Genomic DNA, 22663 nt, shown 5'->3' with positions numbered 1-22663 from the left:
ACACAAATCCTTAACATTATAAAGCTGTGTCTGAGCGGCTGACTGAAACCTCCCTTCCTGCGCGCTTGTGTAACGGAGTTGAAATGAAACAGTTGATAAAATATTGGGTTTCTCCGAAATGACTCCATTTTTGTAAAAAGGGTTCAGAACTATTGTAAAAAGTTATTTATATTTTTATAAAAAAGGTTACAATTATTTTTAGGGAGCTATTCTTTTCTTGCCGTGACATCACTGCAGACTATGTCCCTCTGCTGCTGCCGCACCTCCTACCTACATTATATGAGCACGTGGTAATCCTGGAGTGCAGTTTCGATTATAAATGCTATTTTTGTCGCGTTATACTGCTAAAAATGTCTTGAGGAAGAGAAACACACCGGTTGTAACCACAATAATGGCTGACAGTTAATTACACTGTGCAGGCAAGACCTCTCTGTACAGGCTTGGGCCTTGTCCTGGAGTGCTACATAGGTTTCTCCCAGACCTGGGAAAGGCTGATCATTACCATCATGACCATGAACCATGAACTCTCGATCAGTGAAAAAAAGAATAAGTGAACTGATGTGGTGTAATCATGAACACAGCGCCTTAAAGTGAGTTTTAACTTACAGATACTCTTAGTCAAATGTAATATCTCAAGGCCAGTGATTATTATTTAACGTAATGGTACACTATTCATTTTAAATGGCTAATAAGGGAAGACGTGGCACTTTTAGAAGAAAAACAAAGGTGTTTGTCACAGAAGGCCAAGGCTACCTGAAGAAACAGAGTGTATGTACAAGTTGACAAAATTGTTACAGATAAACAGGAATCCAGTATAGTCAGAGTTGCATGCTGCCGTAAGACAGTTCAGGTGTAAAATGTCCAAAGCAGAGTAAAAGGGCATTTTTTCCCCTGTTTTTTAGTTGCGGTCCCGGGCAACTCAGGTCAAAGCTCTCATTTGCAAAGCCATAATCTGTAATAAAAGATTGTACCCTTCCCTGCCGTTCTTGGTGTTTGCTTTCTGTTTTGTCGTAAATGAAGTTTTATTTTTGAATTAGAAGCATGCTGTTTTTTCCACAACACCACTACAACAACAGAAACAACAACAACAACATTCAGGGTTGGAAGAAGTATTAAGATCCTTTATTTAAATAAACGTGCATCAAAAATCCTACTTAAATAAAGTACAGAAGTGTTAGAGGCAAAATGTAGTTAAAGTATTTAAGCTTAAGTACTGGTTTGGTTCCTCTGACTGATGTATGTGACACCATTCGATTATTAATATTGAAGCATTGGAGTGTAAGCAGCATGTTCTTGCTGGTGTTGCTGCTGGAGGAGGAGCTGCTTTGAACTACTATATATATATATATATAGTTTATAGTATATATATATATATATATATATATATATATATATATATATATATATATATATATATATATATATATATATTGTGGACGAAACCAGTCCTGCGTGTTCGTTGATGCAAAATAAATGAGACGAGTAGATCAGACTGAAGTGAAACAAACGGTTTTATTACAGAATTCTGGAGAGGTTACAAACAGAGAACAGGTATCATGTATCTCCCAAGTAAGCTCTGACCCCTTCTCATCTGACTCCCTTTTTATAGTCGCATGACCGCTCCTTCCTTACCCAAGATATCAGTAGATTCCATCAAGCCTCCAAATGTGTGTGTTAGGCCATCTCACTAATCCACATCATAAAAGTTTAAGGATGCGCTCGAGACGTGAGTGCGTCTGCAAGGTCAGCTTAAGGTATTCCCTGTGTTTACCAACTCCCCCCGTTTTCCAGACAATGGCTCTGCTTATCTGACCAGATGAACCACATGTGTGGTGTGCTAATCCCAGGGTCTACTACTATTAGCTTCGAGGTATTTCCTGTTATCTGACGTCCTTGTGTATTCCACCATTAGTCAGCACACAGCCTTATGTGCTGACTCTTAGCTCTTAGAATTGTACAATATAACCATTAGGCTTTCAATGCAAGACATAATACATCTTAAAAGAGTAATATGAACAATACTAAGGCTAATAATTCCACAATTCCCCCTTTTGACCTTTCACCCGAAAGGTCAACATTCAGACATAACATCGTAACCTCTATATGTTGAGTTCTGACCTGCGCAGTTAATGACAAATCAAATATCCATGCTGTGGAGCTGCCTAGGGTGTAGTCTAATTGTATTCCCCCATATCTACTAATACAACGGTCTTTGTTCGTAGTTGATCGTCTATACACCTCATATTCCCCCCTTCGTGGCTATACAGGGCCTCAAAAAACAAAAGATGAACATGAGTGCGACTAAACATATAACACATTACATTTGCTTAACAACTGGACATTGTCTGGAGTGTGAGAGCGAAAAAACCTGTCAGGCAGCCAACTTTCCTGAAATATCCATCAAACAATTTGGACAGGAAAAATTCTCTCACGGTTCTCCTGCCACAAGCAACCTCCTTTATGGAACTCCAGTCCAACGTTAAAAGAAAAATTCAATATGTATGAAGGTGACTTAAGCTAATACATATGGAACCCCAAAAATAAACAAATTAAAATAATGTTCGTTAGCGGGCTAGTCGACCTATCGGACCCGATAACAAACCTAAAACCCATTTCCCTAACTCGTAAAAAGAAAAGAAAAGAAAAGAAAACATAAGACATCTGAGGTCCCAACGTATTCAAGCAAAGACATATAAACACATCAATGTATCAGACTGAAACTCTTCCACAGGTCGACTCCCAAGTGGTGTTGATGGTGTTGGGTGTAGACCTTCTTGTTCAGAGTCTCTCAGTCCTTTTTTATCATCCATCCATGAAGGTGTGCACCCCTTCAACGCATCCCGATTTCCAAACACTAAACCCCCCCCTTTCTTTCTAAAAGGGAAAGAAAACAACAGCGAGTCCTTGGGAAAAACAACAGACACATCATATGCGAATCACAACTCCATAAGATAATGCCAGATCCACTAAGAATAAATATATAATGGTTAAATATTCAAAAAGAATATTCTTCCACCAGTTCACCTTCTTCCACCTCATCCTCTTCTTCGTCATTAATGTTAATGGGAGTGCTGCTACCCAATTTAAACCTGTTTGCTGACAGATTTTGGCAATGCGATTTTTCAAACTAGCATTAATTTTTTCACAAATCCCTTGACTTTATGGGTGGTAAACTGCTCCAAGATGTTGTCTAATCCCCAATTTTGCAAAATCATTCTTACTATCTTATCCACAAACTCTTTCTCATTATCTGAGGAGATCTGGAAGAGTCCCCATCTACCTATGACTTCTTTACACAAAATTTAGGTACTGATAAAGCTACTACCACTAATAAATATCTTTTCCCTTCAACTGGTTTTATGATGCCAACAAAAATCCACAACAACTCATGCATAGGACCCCTTGGAGTCGGAATGTGACCAGGAGGAACTATCATACCCTTCCGAACATTATTTCTCCAACAGATTGTGCACCTACCTATGACATAATCAATCTGCTCAAGTAAGTATGGTGCCCAAAATCCATACGCCTTTGTGATTTTACTTCTAACTTCCCCTGTTGCAAGATAAGCTAACCCATGTGCTTCATCAGAGCATGCAACAGCTGGAGGTATCAATGATAGCTGAGATAGTTAGAGCTGAACCTGACTCAGCTATTGTTGTGATGATAGCTGATTTAGCAGAGACTGACTCTATTTGACCAAAGCCTGCTTCTTCTCCTTCTTCTTGTCATCCCCAGCTGGTTGGCTATATGATCTGTATTCATACCTTTTGCCATACTTCCAAGGCCAACCACCTCTGCCAGTTTGCTCCTCACTGGTAGGGGCAACCTCTTCTGTATTTTGGCTCGCAAAATGGACTGTTCCATTTGATTCAAATCCGGATCATTTCCTGTAACATTTCTCCACACTTGAAGGGCTCTGGACACATAAGCTCTCGGGTTTTTTTCCAGTCCCAGTGGCTCAATCAGAATATTATCAGGATGCGCATTTGTCGGAAATGTATCACTCGATGCTCTCTACATTCGACCTCAAACTGCAGAAAACAGCTCTGGATTATTCACAGCAGTCCCCACATATCAATTTAGTCCAGCTTTCTGTAGAATCTCGTCCATAGCTGGAATCCCTAGGAGATTAGCTAAAAGTCTCCTGATACCTCCTATGGCAGGCTGTGTTCCCACCATAAACTCTTCCGCACAACATCAACCGGAGTAATTACATTTGACACCTTAGTTTGCTTTTTTGTCTTTTTAACAGTTCCCTTATTAACCCTTACTGTTAATTACAAATTTCTTTATTCATCAATAAATGAACACACACTGAAGATTTATAAACAGTGCTAGCTAGAATTAAATGCACTTACATCTAAATACTAATTTCTAAGTTTGTGAAAGAGTTTGTGGATAAAACAGACGCCTCTTAGTCCCCCACAGATGTCTTCAATGGAGCTCAGGTTAGGTAATGCACTGGTTCTCCGCCCACAGTCATCTGGCTCTCTCCTGCTCATTCAAACAAAAGTGAATATGACACAACAAAGAGTTAATCCCAATCCATTCTTTTAACAATGCACACATTTATACACTTATCTGTCAGCACAGTGGTTATTTACTTCCCCAACTATTCTGTCCTTTCTTGGGAGCTCATCTCATTTATATATATATTTTATCGACGTCTCTGAAAAGAGGTTCATAGATTTTACTTAACTCTTAGATGTCCACGATATAATCAAAGGTCCTCTTTTGTCTCCCGAAGAAGACTCATTGTTGTTTATAACCATATAAAGGTAAAACAAAACATAGGACTCATCATCTATACGACTTTTCCTCCTCACATTAATAATATTCAAATTTTATAAACATTACTCACTTTAACTAGTGATTTTAAATTTAATTGTCCTCCATATAAGACGCTCATAAATCTATTTATTTATTTATTTTAATTTTTCAGCAAAGTCCCCTACAAAGGCTCCTTAAGTTTTAACTAAGTAAAGCAAATATCATTCCTTGTCAATCCTCAACTCTCATAAAGTTACTCTATAGACACACAGCAGGTCAGAGAACATAAACGCTTCACCCCCAGAAAGAGAAGAGGGAGGGGTGGCGCTCAGACACACACACAGACCCAAATCTGCGCACACACACACACGTCTTACTCAGAAAAGGAGGGGCTGACACACAGACGAAGTCCAGCTTCCTGTACACACACACAACGCACACACACACACAGAGAGGGAGAGAGAAAAAGAGAGAGAGAGAGAGAGAGAGAGAGAGAGACCAATCCCCCTTTCTCTTCTTTTTTTCTCTAAGAACGAAAAACTATACAACACACACAGAACGAGCTCAGCATTTTCCTTAAAGTCGACTCATTCATACATTACTATAGCATGCTTTTGCCACCATTCACTTTTCTTTAACTTTATCTACCCAATTCCCTGGGCCCGGGGTGTTCCCCAAATTTTATCAAGCCAAATCCGACTATTTCTCAAAGCCAATTTTCACACAGTGACTAATGTACAGATATCTTACCATTAAGAAGCTATAGGCCTAGTACTTGTTCTACCCATGCCAAGGCGTTACTTATTAAGTGAGTACTATTATCTGAGTGAATTCTTTTGGGAAACACGTGTTGGGGAATCCAGTGATTGATCAACATTTTACAGACTGATTTGCTATCTTTCCTCATAGTGGGGAACGCTTCCACCCAATCCAAAAATATGTCCACGAACATTAACAGATACCTGTACTTCCTGACTGTCTGAATCATATCTGTATAATCTATCTGAATGTGTTCCCCTGGGCAATTGGGCTTAGGGAATTTTCCTACCCCTGGTTTGCAAGTTTTTTGCCACATTATTTACATTACATACTTCACATTCTTTTACATGTGTGGCTATCATAGCGGTTAGAAATGGATGCCACCATCCTTTCAAGTTTTCCCTCATCTGTACCTCTCCTACTTGTGCCAACCCGTGAGCTTCTCCCAGCCCTGCTTTTACCAAAGTCCATTGGGACCTTCCCAGACTAATTCACTCTTTCTACCACCTTTATCCAGCCAAATAGTCTTTTCTTCTGGGCTAGCCTGGTCCTGCACTTGCCTGAACTTTTCTCCTGTCGGAATTGGTTCCCATGGTTCACCTTCCTTCAATACCATCTGCCAACTTTGTTCTTTTATAACCTGCTGCTTCCTTTGCTGCCTTGTCTGCTGCCTCATTACCTCTTTCCACCAATGAGTCCCCTTTCTGATGTCCCTTGCACTTTATGATGGCAACCTGTTTTGGTAGTTGTATCGCTTTCTCTAGTGCTAAGAACTCTTCCTTGTGTTTTACGGGTTTGCCTGCACTGGTGAGATAACCTGTCTCCTTTCATGGTGTAGTCTGGTCTAGCAAGGTCAGCCGCATGCACTAGTTCCTGCTTTAGTTCAATGAATGCCTGCTCTAGCTCAGGTGTCCATGTCAAAATGCCTGGCGTTAGGTTATCATAGGAGGGTGGGGATACTTGGGGATACTTACCATTCTATCCAGGTTGCCATTATATGTGCACTTCAACCTTCTGACCGTAGCTATTTCCTGTTCTGCATCTGATAACCTCTTCCTGGCTTTTCCCTTCTTAGACATTCCTACCTTTTCATGTTCTGCCTTAGCCTCGTCTAATTCCTTTATTGCTCTAGCTGTAAAATCATTTAACGCCTGTCCCAAAGAAATCTGGTCACGGGGAGACAGTTCTTTATCCAACATCCATTTTCTCAACAGTTTCTCTGTTTCTGCCTTCACTTTTTCCACTTTTTTGGGTCTATCTCTAAGTCATAAACCGCTTTAGCCAAAATGATTATCTGTCTCTCCAATGTTTTCCATTGCCAATTCCCCACTCCAACTGTATTATCCAATTCTTTTCTAAATCTCTTTTACTGTATTCAGCCATGTTGATCAAAAACTGGTACTCACCAAGACGTCTTCGAAGTTTTACTTGCTCAACTCACAATGCTCAGTTGTCACCGTTAGGTTTGCTGCATGTGAGGAACTTCAAACTTATCATGAATGGGCGCTTTAGAGGACCACCCTCAGGGACTCCAACCCGGTACTTTAGAGGACCACCCTCAGGGACTCCAACCCGGTACTTTAGAGGACTCAAACCTCAAGGACTCCAACCTGATACTTTTAGAGGACTTGAACCTCAGGGTCTCCAACCTGGTACTTTAGAGGACTTGAACCTCAGGGACTCCAACCCTGTTTTAGGGAGAGCCAATCCCAGGGACTTTCAACCCAGTCCTTATCCCATTCACTCGTCAGATGACGGGAGGGGTTCACCAATTCCCGGCAAAAAACCACAGACCCAATATCTTATTAATCACTCAGTATATTTTTACCTTATGTTTGTTCCAATTCAGTCCTTTAAATTTAATCACCTGATCCAACCTCTTTTACCCATCCATAATTTAGCAGTTGTCAATATGCAGAATTTATTTAAATAGGTTTCTGCCAACCTGAGTAAATGGCGCGCCTGTGATGAGTAATGGAGGAGAAAGATCAAGCCTGTTTTTCCAATGGTCTCCTTTGCATCACGTCGGGGTCATCAAATTGTGGACGAAACCAGTCCTGCGTGTTCGTTGATGCAAAATAAATGAGACGAGTAGATCAGACTGAAGTGAAACAAACGGTTTTATTACAGAATTCTGGAGAGGTTACAAACAGAGAACAGGTATCATGTATCTCCCAAGTAAGCTCTGACCCCTTCTCATCTGACTCCCTTTTTATAGTCGCATGACCGCTCCTTCCTTACCCAAGATATCAGTAGATTCCATCAAGCCTCCAAATGTGTGTGTTAGGCCATCTCACTAATCCACATCATAAAAGTTTAAGGATGCGCTCGAGACGTGAGTGCGTCTGCAAGGTCAGCTTAAGGTATTCCCTGTGTTTACCAACTCCCCCCGTTTTCCAGACAATGGCTCTGCTTATCTGACCAGATGAACCACATGTGTGGTGTGCTAATCCCAGGGTCTACTACTATTAGCTTCGAGGTATTTCCTGTTATCTGACGTCCTTGTGTATTCCACCATTAGTCAGCACACAGCCTTATGTGCTGACTCTTAGCTCTTAGAATTGTACAATATAACCATTAGGCTTTCAATGCAAGACATAATACATCTTAAAAGAGTAATATGAACAATACTAAGGCTAATAATTCCACAATATATATACATATACATATATACACACACCCCCGGTCTTCCGTCCGCTTAAAAAGTCAAGGAAAAGGAGACGAGCTCAAGAGGAAAGGTCTGAGAAGAGACAGAGGGCGGGTCCCCCTCAGGCGGAGCTCCTCCCCTCCCCCTCCGTGTCCCCCAAGACACAGGAAAATAGTGTGTTGGTGGGAGACGGGACCCCACCACCACCATTGGTCTATGGGGGCAGGCAGCCTATTTGGACGGGCTGGGAACCGTTGAGGAAGACCAGGGTGGAAGGGAAAGGGGCTCCCCCCATTAATTGACTTATTTTAACTGATTTATTTTAAGTATTTTAGTGGTTTTAACCACCCCCCCTTTTTTTATTTCATGACAGACCATGACAGAGTGGAGGAGAGGTAAGGCTCACTAGAGCGTGGGCTGTGTCCACTCCACAGGAGTTGGGATCCTGTTTGGAGACCACTCCTTCGAGAAGGTAAGCACTTTTATAATTATTCAGAGCAGGGCTTTGGGGGTGGACGCCACCTGCAGAGGCCAAAACATAAGGGTTTTGTGCGTCTACGCTCCAGTAGAACCCTTGTCGCACATTGCTTTTTTAGAAGCATTGGCCCGCTTTTGTATCACAAATAAGCACGTTTTTGTGGCAGGTGATTTTAACATTAACCTGGAAGGGCGCGATGACCCCAGTGCGAAACACTTTAAAAAGCTGGTCGCCGGCTTCAGCCTTACTGACGGTTTTAAGCTTTGCAACCCCGGTAATCCGGGCCACACCTGGCATAATAATAGAGGGGCATATAGCCGCATAGATTATATCTTGGTGTCACCCTCCATTAAAGTTAGGTTATAGTTAAGTATAGTTACCTCCTTGTCTCCACGGTGGTACTCTGACCACATGATGGTAGAGGCCACAGTTTCCATTGATGCACCCTCCTTTGGGAGGGGGTATTGGAAGCTGAACGTGGAGATCTTGGAGGAGAGAGTGTATCATACTCTCTTTAGAGACCGCTTTGTGGCCTGGCAAGGCTGCAAGAGTGACTTTGCTTCTCCGGCTGCGTGGTGGGAGCACATAAAAGAGAGGATATGTGCTCTCATGATCCACTATTGCAGCCGACACAAAGCTGAAAAGCTTAAGCGTGTGCGGGATCTGGAGAAGCAAATGCAAAAGTTCTATGATAATTATAATAATGGAGGGGCACTCGACCTTGATCGAGTGCAGGCCCTTAGAGCTGAGCTCAGGGCGCTGCATGAGCGGTCGGCGGCAGATAGCCTCTTTAATGCCAGGTTGCAGATGGCAAAAGAAAACGAAACCTGTTCTGCCTTCTTTTTTCAAAGGGTCAGGCAGGCCCGAGAGGAGAAATGTTTTACACCTCTCACAGACTCGGAAGGTAGGACCTGTTCGAACCCAGCCCGGATGCTGGGGATTGCACAAGGGTTTTATTCAAATCTTTTTAGCAAAAGGGTCATTCATTAGTTCTTCAAAGTCCATCTACTCAACACTCTCTGTTCACTCACTAGTACATTTCCCTCTCTATCCTTTATCAGCCTAACCTGCTGTACATCCTTTCCAGCTCTATCTCTCTGTTTAGCCAAACGATACAAGTCCTTTACTCCTTCTTTACTGTCCAGCCTCTCATACAGCTCATCATAGGCCTGAGCCTTTGCCTTTGCCACCATTCTTTTCGCTATGTGACTAGCCTCACACTACTCCTGCCTACTTCCTTCATCTCTCTGGTTATCCCACTTTTTCTTAGCTGCCTTCTTCTTCTGAATACTCTCCTGGACTTCCTCATTCCACCACCAACTTTCCTTGTCTTCTTTCCTCTGACCAGACAAAACACCCAACACATTCTTGCCAGTTTTTCTCACCACCTTAGCTGTAGTTTCCCAGTCCTCAGGTAGCTCCTCACTGCCCCCAAGGGCCTGTTGCAATTTTTCCCCGAACTGCCTGCAGCCATCCTCCTCCTTCAGCTTCCATCATCTAATCTTGGTTCTGTCTTCACTCTCTTCCTCTTCTTTGTTTCTAATCTCATTCTACAGACAAGCTGCCTTGCTACACTTTCCCCTGGTACCACTTTACAATCTCCAATCTCCTTTAGGTGGCATCTCCTGCTAAGGATATAATCCACCTGTGTGCACCTCCCTCCAATCTTGTATGTCACCCTGTGTTCTTCCCTCTTCTGAAAATATGTGTTCACCACAGCCATTTCCATTCTCTTTGCAAAACCTACAACCATCTGAACTTCCGCATTTCTGTCTTTCACACCATACATACCCAGCACCTCTTCATCCCCTCTGTTCCCTTCACCAACATGTCCATTGAAGTCTGCACCAATCACTAATCTCTCCTCTCTAGGGACACCATCTACCACTTCATCCATCTTACTCCAAAATTCCTCTTTCTCCTTTAACTGACAACCAACCTGTGGTGCATATGAACTGAAAAACATTCAAAATTACACCATCAACCTCCAACTTCAGGCTCATGATCCTGTCTGACACTCTCTTTACATCCAGAACACTTTTCCCAAGCTGTTCATTTCGGATTATCCCTACTCCATTTCTCTTCCTCTCTACACCATGATAGAACAGTTTGAATCCACCTCCAATGTTCCTGGCCTTGCTTCCTTTCCATCTGGTCTCCTGGACACACAGAATATCTACCTTCTTTCCATCATGTCTGCAAGCTCTCTGCCTTTACCAGTCATTGTCCCTATGTTCAGAATCCCTACTCTAACCTCCACACTCCTGCCTTTCCTTCTCTCTCGCTGCCTTCTAACCTGCCTTCCTCCTCTCCTCTTTGATGGTCTTCGACCTACAGTAGTCCAATTTCCACCGGCACCCTGCTGGTCAACAGCACCGGAGGCAGTCGACCGATCCGGTATGGCAATCATATTTGTGATCCGCATGATAGTTTTGGCACAAGTTTTATGCCGGATGCCCTTCCTGACGCAACCCTCACCATTTATCCGGGCTTGGGACCGGCACCAGAAGTACACAAAGTACACCCCTAATGGCTGGTTTTTATTCAGCATTGAATATATTCAGTATATTCAGTATTACTGCTAACGTTAGTTACCCTACTCTATTTCTTTTAAATGGTTTTATATTATACCCACTATGGCACAATTTCTGTCGATAACCATTCTGTCTTGTGTTAAACAGGTTGAATTTCACAATACTGAATAACTTATTTGAGCATTAAAGATGTTGAGGCGACCCTGTCTCGCTGAGGGTGCAAAACAGAGATGGCTTTATTTAATACAAGGCTTTGTTTAACCCCTCAGATTTCTCTGGTATACCTGCATAAAAACTATATATAACTATATATATATACTATAAACTATATATAACTATATATGTTGTTGTAGTGGTGTTGTGGAAAAAACAGCATGCTTCTAATTCAAAAATAAAACTTCATTTACGACAAAACAGAAAGCAAACACCAAGAACGGCAGGGAAGGGTACAATCTTTTATTACAGATTATGGCTTTGCAAATGAGAGCTTTGACCTGAGTTGCCCGGGACCGCAACTAAAAAACAGGGGAAAAAATGCCCTTTTACGCTGCTTTGGACATTTTACACCTGAACTGTCTTACGGCAGCATGCAACTCTGACTATACTGGATTCCTGTTTATCTGTAACAATTTTGTCAACTTGTACATACACTCTGTTTCTTCAGGTAGCCTTGGCCTTCTGTGACAAACACCTTTGTTTTTCTTCTAAAAGTGCCACGTCTTCCCTTATTAGCCATTTAAAATGAATAGTGTACCATTACGTTAAATAATAATCACTGGCCTTGAGATATTACATTTGACTAACAGTATCTGTAAGTTAAAACTCACTTTAAGGCGCTGTGTTCATGATTACACCACATCAGTTCACTTATTCTTTTTTTCACTGATCGAGAGTTCATGGTTCATGGTCATGATGGTAATGATCAGCCTTTCCCAGGTCTGGGAGAAACCTATGTAGCACTCCAGGACAAGGCCCAAGCCTGTACAGAGAGGTCTTGCCTGCACAGTGTAATTAACTGTCAGCCATTATTGTGGTTACAACCGGTGTGTTTCTCTTCCTCAAGACATTTTTAGCAGTATAACGCGACAAAAATAGCATTTATAATCGAAACTGCACTCCAGGATTACCACGTGCTCATATAATGTAGGTAGGAGGTGCGGCAGCAGCAGAGGGACATAGTCTGCAGTGATGTCACGGCAAGAAAAGAATAGCTCCCTAAAAATAATTGTAACCTTTTTTATAAAAATATAAATAACTTTTTACAATAGTTCTGAACCCTTTTTACAAAAATGGAGTCATTTCGGAGAAACCCAATATTTTATCAACTGTTTCATTTCAACTCCGTTACACAAGCGCGCAGGAAGGGAGGTTTCAGTCAGCCGCTCAGACACAGCTTTATAATGTTAAGGATTTGTGTACTTTGATAGGCAACGTTCATCTCTCTCTCTCTCTCCTTTCTAACTCATATCGCTGTGAATTCGCCCGCAACTATAGTTTATTTAAATATGTTAGTCGCTTATCGAGGCCTCGTGTTATCAGTCCTCTCCGTTTCTCTGCGTCTCTGTGACTCGGCGATATTTTCTCCCTGCAGTACCACGTTTGGCCGCTGAGAGGTCCACTTGCACAAAACGGACCATTTAAAATCGCCCTTCAGCTTATTTAGTCAGATATATGTTGACTCTGTGGACTGAAGGTTTTTCTTGTGTAAACGTGACTTTATAAAAACCGAGCTTTAAGCTCTGTGAGCGCAAAACTGGGTTTCCTCGTTTCTGATTGGCCAGCTGGTGAGCTGATTAACATACGCGCTGTCATCAAGGTGTTGACGTAGATACACGTTTAAAGTGCCTTTTCTGCCTCTCTGAGTTTGAAACAAGCGGCTTGACTTGACTTTTGTTCCGTGCTGTGAGGAGTCGATGGCAGACAGCAGCTCTGCTCACCATCCTCGTCTTATATTTTTGGAAGAATGACCCGTCTGATGCGCGAGTTTACTGTTATCGCTTCTCGGCCTTTTGGCTAAGATCAAGTGTAGTATCTGTTCTTATCAGCCTTATCAGATCTTACCATTTTAACTACAAATGTCAGAGGGCTGCAGAAGGCGACGAAAAGGACAGCTGTGTTTCGAGATCTGGCGTCCACTTCAGCCTCAATCTGCTGCCTGCAGGAGGTTCACCTGCGGGACCAGCGGGACGAGGCCCTCTTCTCTCAGGAGTGGAGGAGAGGTAAGGCGTACTGGAGCGTAGGCGGCGTCCACTCCACAGGAGTCGGGATCCTTTTTGGAGACCGCTCCTTTGAGAAGGTAAGCCCATTTACTATCGTTCAGGGCAGGGCTTTGGGGGTGGACGCCACTTGGAGAGGCCAGAACCTGAGGGTCTTGTGCGTCTACGCTCCAGTAGACCCCTCGTCCCGCATAGCTTTTTTAGAAGCACTGGCCCCCTTTTGTTTTACAAATAGGCACGTTGTCGTGGCAGGTGATTTTAATATTAACCTGGAAGGGCGCGATGACGTCAGCGTGAAACACTTTAAAAAGCTGGTCGCCGGCTTCAGCCTTGTTGACGGTTTTAAGTTTTGCAACCCCGGAAATCCGGGCCATACCTGGCATAATAGTAGAGGGGCATCTAGCCGCATAGATTACATCTTGGTGGCGCCCCCCATTACAGTTAGGACGGCTTCCTTGTCTCCACGGTGGTACTCTGACCATATGATGGTAGAGGCCACAGTTTCCATAGATGCACCCTCCTTCGGGAGGGGGTACTGGAAGCTGAACGTGGGGATTTTGGAAGAGATTGAATACCAGAGTCTCTTCAGAGATCACTTTGCGGCCTGGTTGGACTGCAAGAGTGACTTTGCTTCTCCGGCTGCGTGGTGGGAGCACGTAAAAGAGAGGATTCGTGCTCTTACGATTCACTACTGCAGCCAACGCAAAGCTGCAAAGCTTAAGCGCGTGCGGGATTTGGAGAAGCAACTGAAGACGTCCTATGCTGATTATAATAATGGGGGGGTTTTCGACCTCGACCGGGCACAGGCCCTTAGAGCGGAGCTCAGGGCACTGCATGAACGGTCGGCGGCAGATAGCCTCTTTAATGCCAGGTTACAGATGGCGGAAGAAAATGAGACTTGTTCTGCCTTCTTTTTTCAAAGGGTTCGGCAGGCCCGAGAGGAGAGATGTTTCACATCTCTCATAGACTCGGAAGGTAGGACCTGTTCGGACCCGGCTCGGATGATGGAGATTGCATATAGTTTTTATTCCAACCTTTTTAGCAACAGGGGCACAGATCGAGAAGTAGGGGAGCATTTTTTGTCTTTCCTGGAGATTAGCCTTCCGAGCGCTGCTCGGGACAGCCTAGAAACCCCCTTTAGTCTGGGAGAATTGACCGAGGTACTTGGCAAGATGAACCGGCGTAAGGTCCCGGGCCTAGATGGACTACCAGTGGAATTTTATTCCACATTCTGGGATGTCCTCGGCCCGGAGATAGTGGAGGTAGCCGAGGATGTGCACCGGCAGGGCAGGTTAACAGAGAGCATGCGGTCGGGGGCTCTCTCTTTGTTATATAAAAAGGGCGATCCTAAGGATCTCGCCAATTGGAGACCCCTGACCATGCTGTGCGTTGATCTTAAGATCTTCGCCAAGGCCCTGACAGAGCGCTTGAAGAAGACCATGTCACTCCTGGTTCACAGCGACCAGACGTGCGGGGTCCCTGGGAGGTCGGCAACCTGGAACCTCCACTTGATCAGGGATGCCATCTCCTGGGCCGGGGACAGGAATGTCCCTCTGGCGCTGGTGAGTTTAGACCAGGAGAAGGCGTTTGACCGAGTAGACCACAGCTTCTTAGAGAGGGTGCTGACGACATTGGGGTTTGGGCCCAATTTCTTAAGATGGCTTAAGACATTTTATACTGAGGTTGGGAGCCGTGTCTCCATCAACGGCCACCTCAGCGATTTGGTGCCGCAAGAGAGTGGAGTGCGGCAGGGGTGTCCTCTCTCTCCCCTACTCTACGCGCTCTATATAGAGCCTCTAGCGGCAGCCATCAGAGCCCACCCAGGAATAGATGGTCTCCCCATCCCTGGAGGCGGTGGTAAAGTAGTCAAACTGGCCCAGTACGCGGACGATACTACATTGTTTGTCCGCTCGGACCAGTCACTCAGGCTCGCCTTGGACATGGTCCAAGCGTTCGGTAAAGCTTCCGGTGCGGCATTGAATCTCGGCAAGTCGGTTGTCAAGTACTTTGGCCGATGGACGGATCGGAAGGATGCCGCTGGGGGGCTTGCCCTCAGCGACGGTCCCCTGAAGATCTTGGGGGTTTCCTTCATGCAGGAAGGGGCTGCCCGAGCAAACTGGGAACAAAGGTTGGACATAGCCAGGCGGAAGATGGGGCTGTGGAAATCCAGGTCCCTGTCCTTCCTAGGCAAGGTACTAGTATTGAAGGCAGATATCCTTCCCTCGCTGCTTTACCTGGCCCATGTTTACCCCATGCCCCGTAGTATGAGGAGGGGCCTAACTAGAGATGTTTTTAATCTCATGTGGGGGGGCAGGTATGAGTATGTAAAGAGGGAAGTGATGTACCTGGGAAAGGACAGAGGGGGGAGGGATGTACCAGACATCCCTCTCAAGTTGGACTGCCTGTTTTTCGCACAGCACTGCGCACGCCTGGCCGCTCCCCTTGAGCACCCCCATCAGTACTTTGTACGGTTGTGGCTGTCTTGGCCATTGCGATTAATCGTAAGTACGTGGTCCAACTCTGGCCCCAAGGCCGAGACCTTGCCGGATTATTATCAGCACTTGGTAAGATGGAGCAAGCTGCTACCGGCAGGTCTGCGGCCCGAGGCCTTCGTCAGGCACCGAATTTTATATAAAGAGGTGCTAAATGGACGGGGCTATCGCGCTGTTGTGGGCCTAGAGGAAGACACGTGGTCAAGGGTTCAGCCTAAAGGGTTGGACAACCGGCTGCAGGACCTGAACTGGCAATGCGTCCATGGCAAGTTGCCAGTCAGGGAGGTCCTGTACAGGCGCGGGCTCACCAGGCACCCTCGCTGCCCCAGACCCGCATGTGCTAAAGACGAGAGTCTACGGCACGTGTTTTGGGAATGTGGGTATGCGAGGGCGACTTGGAGTAAGGTGAACGGCCTGTGCAGGGCCTTAGACCCGCAGTTTGTATTGACCTATGAAAAGGTCATGAGGGGGTGGTCCCACGACACCAGGTTTCCCTTCTTGTCCCGGATGTGGTTGCTGGTCAGCGTGACGAAGCGCGAGCTTTGGAACGCTCGGACCAGCCTCATCCAAAAGGGGACAATCCTGGATATAGTGGGAATCTACAAAAAGATCTGTGCAGACCTGCGTTTCCGGATGGAGCATGACGTCATCCGGTGGGGGTATCATGCAGCGAAGGAAAGGTGGAGGGACCTTTTTGAGCTGTAAGACCCCCTAGACAGAGTTTTTTGACGCGGCTCCATCCAGGGGTTCCGTGAACCCCTTTTTTGAATTTTAATATTTTATGGTAATTTCTGTCATTTTTATATAAGGGGTTTTAAACCTTTTTTAGCCCAAGCACAGCCTAGAATTTAGGACAGGTTTTAACTTAGTTCTTTTAATTTTTTTTTTTTTTTTTTTTTTTTTTTTTTTTTTTTTTTTTTTTTTTTTTTCTTTTTTTTTTTTTTTTTTTTTTTTCCAACTATCAGCATTATTATTATCATTATCTTCCTTTTTCTTTTATTGAGTTATTGATTTATTTATTTATTTTTTAAAGCGGAAAAAAAAAAAAACAAGCAATTTTTCCTCTATTTAATCTTTTTTTTTTTTTTTTTTTTTTTTTTTTTTTTTTTTTAAAGGGAAAAAAAAACAAGCAATTTTTCCTTTATTTATTTGTTTTGAATTTAGTCCTTTGTTTTTTCCATTTGACTGGTCTTAGAGGAGTGATTTTTAGACTATTTTATTTTATTTTATTCAAAATTTGCGTGGTTTTAAATGGTTTTAAATGTTTTTTCTTTTTAAAAATGTTTGTTTTTAAAAAAAAAAAAATCTGTTCTTATCAGCGCTGTGCTTGGCTAGCTTTTAGGAAGGAGTTCCTGAGGTGAACGCAGGTGCAGCAGCAGGTGGCTTGACCGCCGCTGCCGCAGGTGATCCTCTGGGCTCCTTTTTAGGGTTTTATTTTCTTTTTTACTGGTTTTTCTTTTATTTTATATTATTTAGTTTTAGACTCCCCAGCCTCTTGGACCAAGGAGACGGATTCCCGGTGGACGGACCTGTGGACCTGCCTTCAGAGATGTCATCCATCGCCTCCGGAAGCCTTGCCATGGGGCAGGAACCTCGGGGCCCTCCCGGACCCCACGGAGCCGTACCTCGGACGGTACGGTTCCAGTGGAAGACCATCCAGGAAGGGGATACATTCCCGGAGCGGATCCCCTTCATCCGGGAGGTTGTCTTTGGGGCGCTGGGCCTGAGTCTTCAAGATTTGGTGTGTGCCCAGCGCAACAACGCCCAGAGGTTCTTCGATGTCACCATGGCATCGGAGGAGGCCTATGGGCAGGTCCTCGGGAGAGGGGTGGATTTGAAGGACCATCCGCTGGGCAGGGGATTCGACTTGCACCCCTTGGGGCACACCGGCAGGCGGATGGTCACCATCCACCTCTTCAACCCCTTCGTTACCGCCGATGCCATCAGAACTTTTCTTCGGCGGTACGGGGAGGTCCAGCCGGGAGAGAGGATGGTCAGAGATGAGCTGGGGGTATGGAACGGGCGCCGCCAATACATGGTGGATTTCAGGGAGGATGGGAAGGGGGGCTTGACGCACCCCCCGGCCTATTTCTCCCTGAACGGGAACAGAGGTTACCTGTTTTACAGGGGTCAGCCCGCCTTCTGCAGGGGGTGCCTGCAGCACGGCCATGAGGTCAGCGGGTGCAGGGACCTGAAATGCAAGAACTGCCTGGGGCAGGGCCACCTGGCCAAAGACTGCCGAGATCCCCGCCGGTGTAAGAACTGTGGCGGGGAGGGACATTGGGCCCACTCCTGCCCGAGGCATAAGGTAACTTATGCCACGGTGTTGGCAGGGGCAGGAGGAGGGCCTGCCGACTCTCGGACGGTCGGGGAGGAAGGATCAGCTGGGGACAGGGCGGAGGACAACTTGGATGTGGGAGCCTTGGTCGCCGCCACCTCCTCCCCAGTGGGGGCCGGAAGCCCAGCCCCGGGCCCGCACCCGATGACGGCCAAGGAGGCACCCCCCGTCTCTCGTCCAACCAAGAAAGCTAGGAAGAGGAGAAGGCTACAGGAGGACGAGGCGGAAAAGCGACAGAGGGCGGGCTCCCCTGGGCCGGCGCCCGAGGGAGCCCCCATATTCCCTTCGGAGCCCCCTAAGACAGAGGAGACTAGTGTGCTGGTGGGGGACGGGACGCCACCACCGCCACTAGTGTACGGGGGAAAGGAGGCCCCCCCCAACGAGGCAGCGTATCTGGACTGCACGGACACTGTTGGGGGTGACCGGGAAGGAAGGGAAAGGGGCTCCCCCCTTTTAATTGAGTTTTAATGTCATTTTTAATTTGTTTTAGTGTAGGTATTTTTAATGGTTTTAACCCCCCCTTTTTTCTTATTTCATGACAGATCTCACCATTTTAACTACAAATGTCAGAGGGCTGCAGAAGGCGACGAAAAGGACAGCTGTGTTTCGAGATCTGGCGTCCACTTCAGCCTCAATCTGCTGCCTGCAGGAGGTTCACCTGCGGGACCAGCGGGACGAGGCCCTCTTCTCTCAGGAGTGGAGGAGAGGTAAGGCGTACTGGAGCGTAGGCGGCGTCCACTCCACAGGAGTCGGGATCCTTTTTGGAGACCGCTCCTTTGAGAAGGTAAGCCCATTTACTATCGTTCAGGGCAGGGCTTTGGGGGTGGACGCCACTTGGAGAGGCCAGAACCTGAGGGTCTTGTGCGTCTACGCTCCAGTAGACCCCTCGTCCCGCATAGCTTTTTTAGAAGCACTGGCCCCCTTTTGTTTTACAAATAGGCACGTTGTCGTGGCAGGTGATTTTAATATTAACCTGGAAGGGCGCGATGACGTCAGCGTGAAACACTTTAAAAAGCTGGTCGCCGGCTTCAGCCTTGTTGACGGTTTTAAGTTTTGCAACCCCGGAAATCCGGGCCATACCTGGCATAATAGTAGAGGGGCATCTAGCCGCATAGATTACATCTTGGTGGCGCCCCCCATTACAGTTAGGACGGCTTCCTTGTCTCCACGGTGGTACTCTGACCATATGATGGTAGAGGCCACAGTTTCCATAGATGCACCCTCCTTCGGGAGGGGGTACTGGAAGCTGAACGTGGGGATTTTGGAAGAGATTGAATACCAGAGTCTCTTCAGAGATCACTTTGCGGCCTGGTTAGACTGCAAGAGTGACTTTGCTTCTCCGGCTGCGTGGTGGGAGCACGTAAAAGAGAGGATTCGTGCTCTTACGATTCACTACTGCAGCCAACGCAAAGCTGCAAAGCTTAAGCGCGTGCGGGATTTGGAGAAGCAACTGAAGACGTCCTATGCTGATTATAATAATGGGGGGGTTTTCGACCTCGACCGGGCACAGGCCCTTAGAGCGGAGCTCAGGGCACTGCATGAACGGTCGGCGGCAGATAGCCTCTTTAATGCCAGGTTGCAGATGGCAGAAGAAAACGAGACTTGTTCTGCCTTCTTTTTTCAAAGGGTTCGGCAGGCCCGAGAGGAGAGATGTTTCACGTCTCTCATAGACTCGGAAGGTAGGACCTGTTCGGACCCGGCTCGGATGATGGAGATTGCATATAGTTTTTATTCCAATCTTTTTAGCAACAGGGGCACAGATCGAGAAGTAGGGGAGCATTTTTTGTCTTTCCTGGAGATTAGCCTTCCGAGCGCTGCTCGGGACAGCCTAGAAACCCCCTTTAGTCTGGGCGAATTGACCGAGGTACTTGGCAGGATGAACCGGCGTAAGGTCCCGGGCCTGGATGGACTACCAGTGGAATTTTATTCCACATTCTGGGATGTCCTCGGCCCGGAGATAGTGGAGGTAGCCGAGGATGTGCACCGGCAGGGCAGGTTAACAGAGAGCATGCGGTCGGGGGCTCTCTCTTTGTTATATAAAAAGGGCGATCCTAAGGATCTCGCCAATTGGAGACCCCTGACCATGCTGTGCGTTGATCTTAAGATCTTCGCCAAGGCCCTGACAGAGCGCTTGAAGAAGACCATGTCACTCCTGGTTCACAGCGACCAGACGTGCGGGGTCCCTGGGAGGTCGGCAACCTGGAACCTCCACTTGATCAGGGATGCCATCTCCTGGGCCGGGGACAGGAATGTCCCTCTGGCGCTGGTGAGTTTAGACCAGGAGAAGGCGTTTGACCGAGTAGACCACAGCTTCTTAGAGAGGGTGCTGACGACATTGGGGTTTGGGCCCAATTTCTTAAGATGGCTTAAGACATTTTATACTGAGGTTGGGAGCCGTGTCTCCATCAACGGCCACCTCAGCGATTTGGTGCCGCAAGAGAGTGGAGTGCGGCAGGGGTGTCCTCTCTCTCCCCTACTCTACGCGCTCTATATAGAGCCTCTAGCGGCAGCCATCAGAGCCCACCCAGGAATAGATGGTCTCCCCATCCCTGGAGGCGGTGGTAAAGTAGTCAAACTGGCCCAGTACGCGGACGATACTACATTGTTTGTCCGCTCGGACCAGTCACTCAGGCTCGCCTTGGACATGGTCCAAGCGTTCGGTAAAGCTTCCGGTGCGGCATTGAATCTCGGCAAGTCGGTTGTCAAGTACTTTGGCCGATGGACGGATCGGAAGGATGCCGCTGGGGGGCTTGCCCTCAGCGACGGTCCCCTGAAGATCTTGGGGGTTTCCTTCATGCAGGAAGGGGCTGCCCGAGCAAACTGGGAACAAAGGTTGGACATAGCCAGGCGGAAGATGGGGCTGTGGAAATCCAGGTCCCTGTCCTTCCTAGGCAAGGTACTAGTATTGAAGGCAGATATCCTTCCCTCGCTGCTTTACCTGGCCCATGTTTACCCCATGCCCCGTAGTATGAGGAGGGGCCTAACTAGAGATGTTTTTAATCTCATGTGGGGGGGCAGGTATGAGTATGTAAAGAGGGAAGTGATGTACCTGGGAAAGGACAGAGGGGGGAGGGATGTACCAGACATCCCTCTCAAGTTGGATTGCCTGTTTTTCGCACAGCACTGCGCACGCCTGGCCGCTCCCCTTGAGCACCCCCATCAGTACTTTGTACGGTTGTGGCTGTCTTGGCCATTGCGATTAATCGTAAGTACGTGGTCCAACTCTGGCCCCAAGGCCGAGACCTTGCCGGATCACTATCAGCACTTGGTAAGATGGAGCAAGCTGCTACCGGCAGGTCTGCGGCCCGAGGCCTTCGTCAGGCACCGAATTTTATATAAAGAGGTGCTAAATGGACGGGGCTATCGCGCTGTTGTGGGCCTAGAGGAAGACACGTGGTCAAGGGTTCAGCCTAAAGGGTTGGACAACCGGCTGCAGGACCTGAACTGGCAATGCGTCCATGGCAAGTTGCCAGTCAGGGAGGTCCTGTACAGGCGCGGGCTCACCAGGCACCCTCGCTGCCCCAGACCCGCATGTGCTAAAGACGAGAGTCTACGGCACGTGTTTTGGGAATGCGGGTATGCGAGGGCGACTTGGAGTAAGGTGAACGGCCTGTGCAGGGCCTTAGACCCGCAGTTTGTATTGACCTATGAAAAGGTCATGAGGGGGTGGTCCCACGACACCAGGTTTCCCTTCTTGTCCCGGATGTGGTTGCTGGTCAGCGTGACGAAGCGCGAGCTTTGGAACGCTCGGACCAGCCTCATCCAAAAGGGGACAATCCTGGATATAGTGGGAATCTACAAAAAGATCTGTGCAGACCTGCGTTTCCGGATGGAGCATGACGTCATCCGGTGGGGGTATCATGCAGCGAAGGAAAGGTGGAGGGACCTTTTTGAGCTGTAAGACCCCCTAGACAGAGTTTTTTGACGCGGCTCCATCCAGGGGTTCCGTGAACCCCTTTTTTGAATTTTAATATTTTATGGTAATTTCTGTCATTTTTATATAAGGGGTTTTAAACCTTTTTTAGCCCAAGCACAGCTTAGAATTTAGGACAGGTTTTAACTTAGTTCTTTTAATTTTTTTTTTTTTTTTTTTTTTTTTTTCCAACTATCAGCATTATTATTATCATTATCTTCCTTTTTTTTTTATTGATTTATTGATTTATTTATTTATTTTTTAAAGCGGAAAAAAAAAACAAGCAATTTTTCCTTTATTTATTTGTTTTGAATTTAGTCCTTTGTTTTTTCCATTTGACTGGTCTTAGAGGAGTGATTTTTAGACTATTTTATTTTATTTTATTCAAAATTTGCGTGGTTTTAAATGGTTTTAAATGTTTTTTCTTTTTAAAAATGTTTGTTTTTAAAATTAAAATAAAATTGTTTTAAACCTGGAGATGATGAAAAGGTATGCGTCACAGCAAAATTGTAA

At 46.1% G+C, this 22663-nt stretch overlaps 1 non-coding gene across 1 annotated transcript; it reads left to right on the top strand.

The window, feature by feature from the left end:
• Window positions 1-13184: 13184 nt before the first annotated feature.
• LOC119262728 lies at window positions 13185-13384 on the top strand. The gene has a single exon (XR_005129861.1). It is a non-coding gene; the product is annotated as a U2 spliceosomal RNA (small nuclear RNA).
• Window positions 13385-22663: the final 9279 nt, after the last annotated feature.

The sequence above is a fragment of the Pygocentrus nattereri genome, chromosome 2, assembly GCF_015220715.1.
Source record: "Pygocentrus nattereri isolate fPygNat1 chromosome 2, fPygNat1.pri, whole genome shotgun sequence".
In the NCBI taxonomy this organism is placed as follows: Eukaryota; Metazoa; Chordata; class Actinopteri; order Characiformes; family Serrasalmidae; genus Pygocentrus; species Pygocentrus nattereri.
The sequence above is the reverse complement of the archived record's forward strand: the minus strand, read 5'-3'. Positions and strand labels throughout refer to the sequence as shown.